The sequence below is a fragment of the Medicago sativa genome, chromosome 2 (assembly GCF_051527215.1).
Source record: "Medicago sativa cultivar Bolivia chromosome 2, Bolivia_mono, whole genome shotgun sequence".
Taxonomy (NCBI): Eukaryota; Viridiplantae; Streptophyta; class Magnoliopsida; order Fabales; family Fabaceae; genus Medicago; species Medicago sativa.
In genome coordinates this window covers 75,188,321-75,195,262 of record NC_140750.1, presented here as the reverse complement: position 1 = coordinate 75,195,262, position 6,942 = coordinate 75,188,321, and positions in this window count along the sequence as shown.

The window sequence follows — 6,942 nt, the reverse complement described above, 5'->3', positions numbered from 1 at the left end:
AAGATCTTATATTTAGGGATACAGGTAGTGCAAGCAATTACTCGACTATTAATATTAGATTAATTGGTTCAAATGATAAGAGACTTTGACCGTTAAAATTGGATTAATTGGTTCAAATGATAAGAGACTTTGACTGTTAAGCAAGTAGTCATTAATTCGATTTCTAACAATATTGGATTAATTGGTTCAAATGATAAGAGACTTTGACTGTTAATCAAGTAGTCATTAATTCGATTTCTGACTCTTGTATGGACTATGGAAAAGATTCAATTTGAAGAAGAGAATCAGTGTGCGCCTCATACAAGTAATATGATAACCCAAAAAAAAAAATACTCAGTATAAGCTTCCCCTCAATAAAAAAATACGCTAACGAAAAAATTCACTCTATAATATAGTTTAGATACATCAGTTATTTGATAAATATGAAAGAGCAAATTTTGCTTATAAATGTGACTGGAAAGATTATTTATTGTTGATAAGAAAAAGATGTAAAACAAATATGGGTATGTTGAAAAAGGAATAATTGATGTAGTTGGAAATGCCAAAGTGTCTGATAGAAAGGGAAAAAAAAATCCAAATTTTTTTTTATATTTAGGGGGAGGTAATACAAACAGTTACTCGACTATTAATATTGGATTGGTTTAACTGATAAAAGACTTCGACCCTTAAGCAAATAGTCATAAATTTAATTTTGTACGAAGAAGATTTAGTTTGAAGAAGAGAATCATTATATACCTCTTACAAGTAATATGATAACCCTAAAAAATATGTATACACTCGGTAAGCTGCCCCTCGATAAAATAAAATAAAATAAAAAAAACTCTAAGGAATAAATATAATACTGTAGGTGATTTGACCATATCCATATGAAGATTTTAAGATAAACATTTATTGTATAAAAAAATAAATTTGCTAATGGTATGTTTGGATCAAGGGTTTTGGGAAAGATGACTTACTTTTCTCTTTTAAGTTATGGATACAGTAAAATATTTAAATTTAGCCAAGGGTGTTATTGAAGTATTATGTAATCATTTATCATATTGTTCTTTATTTTATTTTTTTAAATATCAAAAATATTTTAAAGTACATACTTAGTACTCTAAAGTCATCCCTTTCAAAATTCTCCCAAACAAACCGTAAAATAATTTTGGTTTTAATTATTGTTATTTATTTACTTAAATCAAAATTGAAAATAAAAAATAATGAATTAGGCAAAATTTTACATGAATATGAGGGGAACACTTGAAAATTTTCATAGATACAATAACTTTACTTTATAATATAGAATTATGCAATTATATAATAGACATTTCTTTGTCTAATCAAATAACTGAAAAGGTTTTTGGGTATCCTCAAAGGTATACTCAATCAAATGCAACACTAATGTTGTTAATCGCAACCATGGTCCAACTGTTTGTGGAGGATTATTTAGAAATACTTCTGCAAATGTTCACTTATTATTTTTTTAATTTATTTTCGCGTCCATACGCATGGTTTGCTGAGTTGCGCTTGTAATAAGTGAATATTGGTTAGGATAGTTTAAGGCTGGTCCATTTGGTATGTTTTTTCACAATGTACTCCTGCTTGGGTTTTACCTAGATCAAGTCTTATGTCCCTAGTCTCTATATCTCTTTTTCTATATTTATTATTTTGTTTGTTTGGCTAAAAAAGATACTTCTGCAGCTTTTTTTAGATGTTTTGCTTACAATCTAGGTATCAATAATGCTTTCTATGTGGAGTTGATATGGTTGCTATGCTCGCTATTAGAATATAATATTTATTGTATAAATTATTAATATAATAGAATTTATTCTCGCGAATGTTTCATTATGCTATGATATGTATTTATACAATGATATTGTCCTGGGCCTCAAGTATCTCTAATTTGGGCATCAAGTATCTTGGGCATCAAGTATCTTGGCCATCAAGTATATGTAACTTGTGTCTCAATTATCTCTAACTAATATACAATATATTAATAATTTATACAATAAATATTTTATATTCTAATACTCGCAATTGAAATTGCTTACAAAAAAGGTGACATTTAGTGGCGGATCCCTTCATGGGCTGGGGTGGGCCACGACCCACCCGGAAAAATTAAAAAATTAACCACTATAGGTCTATTTTGCGAGATTTTATACAATTTTGTGTCGGTTTTAGGTTTCGGCTGGTCTAAATTCCCGCAAAGTGGTGTAGTGCCCCACCCGAAAAATTTAAATAATTCAATTATAGGTCTATTTTGCAAGACTTTAAACAATTTTTCAATGGTTATAGTTTTCCGCGCTTTCAAAAGTGGCATACGTGATTTTTGTGATGCTTATACTTGGCATATTAGCGGAGGCATAGACCTTCAAATTTGCATGGGTTTCAAATCTCCCGTATATTGTCCTGTCAGCTCAGTTAACAGTTGTAATGTACAAAAAAAAAGTTTCATAATTTATAATAGTTGTTAAATATGTAATTATTTAAGTATTCACCCTAACTTTTTAGTCAAACTCCGTCATTTCAACTTCGTATTTAATGCTTATTACAACTTTAATTTATCCCTGAATTGAATTTGATTCACAATTTATATGTTTTCAAGTCTCACTATATACTCCATCCGGTCCTTATTATAAGAAACAATTGACTTTTTAGGTTGATTGTGTAAGTGTTGTATCTAGTCTATATTTACAACAAGATACATTAATTATTCAATGAATCTAAAAAGTCAATAGTTTCTTATAATAAAGACCGGAGAGAATAGTTCTTTGGAATTTAATAAATCATTTGCCCAGTTTTATGACTCTTATTAGAAAGTATATACAGTTAAAACTCTATAAATTAATAATGTCAGGACCGGAGAAATTTATTAATTTAGAGAGTTATTAATTTATCGATAAATTAATAATTATTAATTTAAAGAGTTTTTAAGTAATTATACTGTACATACCAAACAAAAAGGCAAATTAATCTATGCCTCTTAGAATTACGTTGCAGCGAACCTTGGGACTCAACGTAAATTAGTAACTACTGTGTTCATATGCATTGGAAATCAATAATGACTTTTAAAGTACAGTAAATGTAAACAAGAGGAACAAATGTGTTCAATGTATTCTTAATATATTTTTTTTCAGTTTCTATGAATTATTGATTTATGATTTTCTTGGGACCGAAAATTATAAAGGGATCTTCCGAAAAATTATTATCTTATTATTTTATCGAGTTTTTCAATTTTTTACATTGGCCCAAGTCGGGACCGGACAAATTTATTATTTTAGAGAGTTTATTAATTTACCGAGTATTAAATTAAAGAGTTTCTACTGTATATTATTATCTCACGTTATTCTGGAAGGCAATCAATGTGTTGATTGGCTTGCCAATCTTGGCCTCCAATTGCCCAGTTATCATTTGTAGGATAACATTCTTCATACTGTTTTGAATATGCTTTAATAGAAATAGATTGTGTTTGCCTAAATATAAGTTTTGTTATGTTGTTGGTGGTTAATCAATACACTCTTTTTTTCATTGGGAAATTATGGGTTGACATCCTTTTTTTTCCATACCACTCATTTACCACTCCAAATGACATTTTTTATTTATATTTCTCTTCCCTTTTATCAATTCATTTCTCTCTCATCCACTAAACAAATGTCACATAAATGTGTACAATGGAGGGTTGTCACATAGGGTGGTCAATGTATATATCATTACTCTTTTTCATTTTGATTTTATTCCAGAGTTTTCCCAAAAAGGTTTTCAATGAGGCAGTAGTTTGTGTACTTCATGCTTACCAGGGTTTAAGCTTAGTCCGCTCAAATTTTCTACTTTTTTTTTAATCTTTTTAATAATATTTATAGTGTTGCAGATGATAGGTAGAATTGATGGAGTGCAAACTGCAAACATATAGTTGAGATGTTTTTCTTTTCTTTTCATATGATGTTTTTGCTCTCTATATTGGGTTTTAAAAAATATTATTACTTTCTTCAAATAATCAAATAAAATTTGGTCAATCTCATTTAGATAAATACGTAAAGTCCGATTCATTCATTTTATGTTTTCTAGAGAAATAGCATTTTCCGTTCTGAGGGATGCTATACATCCCGAATTTTAAACTCATGAATTTTCACGAAGGCAGATTTTATGAGTTAAGGGTCCACTATGTTCTAAAAGAGCAATGTTATATCTATAGAAAAATAACATTAAGAATTCTTCAAGGTTAAAGAGCATCAATCAAAATGCACTATTTACCACAATTCAAGGGGTGTGACTGAAAAATAGGAAATGAACAAATAAATCATGCAATTAAAACTTGTCAACTGTATCTTAAAAAATTCTTGATGCTATTTTTCTAGAGAAATAGCATTTTCCGTTCTAAAAATAGTGGAAAACATGCTTGACAGTGGTATTGAACAGCCAAACATATGACGTCGCAATGCATTTGCGAGTTATTCTCTCGCTATGTTTAGATTTTTTTTTAAATAAATTCTTTTAACTCATTAAAAATGAGCTTTCCATTTTTTTTTTTATACCTTATCTAAATGGCAAATGCAAAATTATTAGTTTTCAAATCAAACACCAGCTTGTAATGCAGAAGATATCATTATTGAATTTTCATCTATATATCGTGGTTCGTGTGCAGCATTAACAGTACTGGTCCTCATTTTTGGAAGATGGCTAATGAATCATCTTATCTCTATGACAAAACTTCAAGAAGAAGCCAGATTAATGCTGGTCGCTAGCTGGTCCTCATTTTGGATTATGGCAAATGTGAATCATGTGTATATTAAGTGTATAACAATACAATATTAAGGAATAATCCAGATTAGCGATCAAACTAAAGTCTCAAAGACAGAAAGAATATCAGAATTTGAGTAAGAGCGATTGATCATGACACATGATCAGGCCACATGGGTTAGGGTATAAGGGACTAAATAGATTTATTAATTTCTTCTAAAGTGAACAACTTAGAATATATATATATATATATATATATATATATATATATATATATATATATATATATATATATAAATCATTTCAACCTTTATACATTCATAATTAATTATTACTCTTCCCAATTTCAAATTATATATAAGAAGAAAAACAAAAAATATAAAAACCAATAAAATTATTTATTATTGTAATTTTTTTATATTTTTTAAATATATCTTTGTGAAAAATTGTGTGATATTAAATACATTCCTAATATTAGAAAATATATATTTTAAATGAGGGTAAAGAATCACAAAAATTTCTTATAATAAAGAACAAATGCACTCCCTCGGTTCCGAAATACAAGTCGCATTTTTACAATATTTACTATTCACACAACTTACTTTGACGATATTTTTTAGCTAATATATAAATACAAATGTTAACATGTAAGATGTTGTTCGATTTGTCTCGATAAATATTTTTGAAATATTAGATATATATAATTGTTTATCGTAAATAATTAAATATATTAACAGCAACATATCTTTATAATTGTCTCTTCAAAAAAAAAAAAACATATCTTTATAATCAAAATAATATATGTATGTACATTTCAAACTACTTATTTTATATACTTTTGAAGTGAATTATTGGACTAATATGCACAATAATCGGATGCTTCTTTCGGATGATGTATTCAATTTGCTCACAAAATTGATGGCAAGCACATGCATGCATTAGTTTTTCCCTGGGTTCGGATCCAAAATGTATACATCATGAAACGATGCACGTCATCGTGTTTGTACTAAGTTAAGGAAAAGATAAGACGATAACTTTGAACGAGAAACTACTGCATAATCAAATGCAACATGTTAGTCATGTTTGATTAAATCGTTTAAAAAACTATATTAAGATGTTCTTAACAGTTAGTTATGAGTAAACAATGATGTAGTCAAACAATAAATCATAATCGTAAACTTGACCCTTATCCTATTTAAAACTTGAAGAGAACAGTTACATTGTATTGTATTAATTCTATTAAAAAAAAAATATCAAATATCATATATGATCTAACTACTGATGGAACATATGGGGTGGTGGTGATTAATGAAGTGGTAGACCTTGCAAAGACGGATAAGGAGTATATGATCTAAGGTGGATTTGAAAAGAGACTATGATTCGGTGAGTTGGAGTTTCTTCGATTATATGCTTACGAGGTTTGGAATTGATGGAAAAATGAAGAGGTTGGATGCGGGCTGGTGTATGTTTGACGAGTTTGTCGGTTTTGGCGAATGAGAGTCCTACTAAAGAGATGACAATTAGTAAAGGGATTAAGCAAGGTGATCCACTAACATATTTTTCATTGTAGTTAGTGGCTTACTTAAGTGAAATTCAAGGGTGTAGTCGTAAAAAAAATATAATACTCCTTCCGTTTCAAAATACATGTCCAATTTTTGCAATGTGCACTATTCACTTGACTTACTTTGACCGTACTTTTTAACTAATGTATAAATACAAATATTAGCATGTAAGATGTTGTTTGATTTGTCTCGACAAATATTTTCAAAATATTAAATTTTTATAATTTTTTACTTTAGATAATTAAAGATATTAATAGTCAAAATTGTACATTGGCATGTGTGAAGTGGTTGACTTGGACATGTATTTTGAAACGGAGGGAGTAATAAATTGTATTAGTATTCTAACGTGACAAATGTCAAATGGCGAATGGCGATTTCCAATGGTGCTAGAACTCGATTCAACTGCCAACACAGTAACAAGTTCGTACACCTACAATTCACTGTTGCTACAACAGTAAATTTTGAGAGTGGGGAGTGAATTCGACCGCCAACACGGTAATTAGCGAATCCACACGCACCAACAGTCTACTGCAATCATTTAGAGCAAATTAACACCCATTTTTGGCCCAACAGACACGGCATGGCTACCCACCGGAAAGGCAACAACACCGTCTTTTTGAATACGTACAAACAGAACCAGTGTGATGGAGGCAAACCAAAC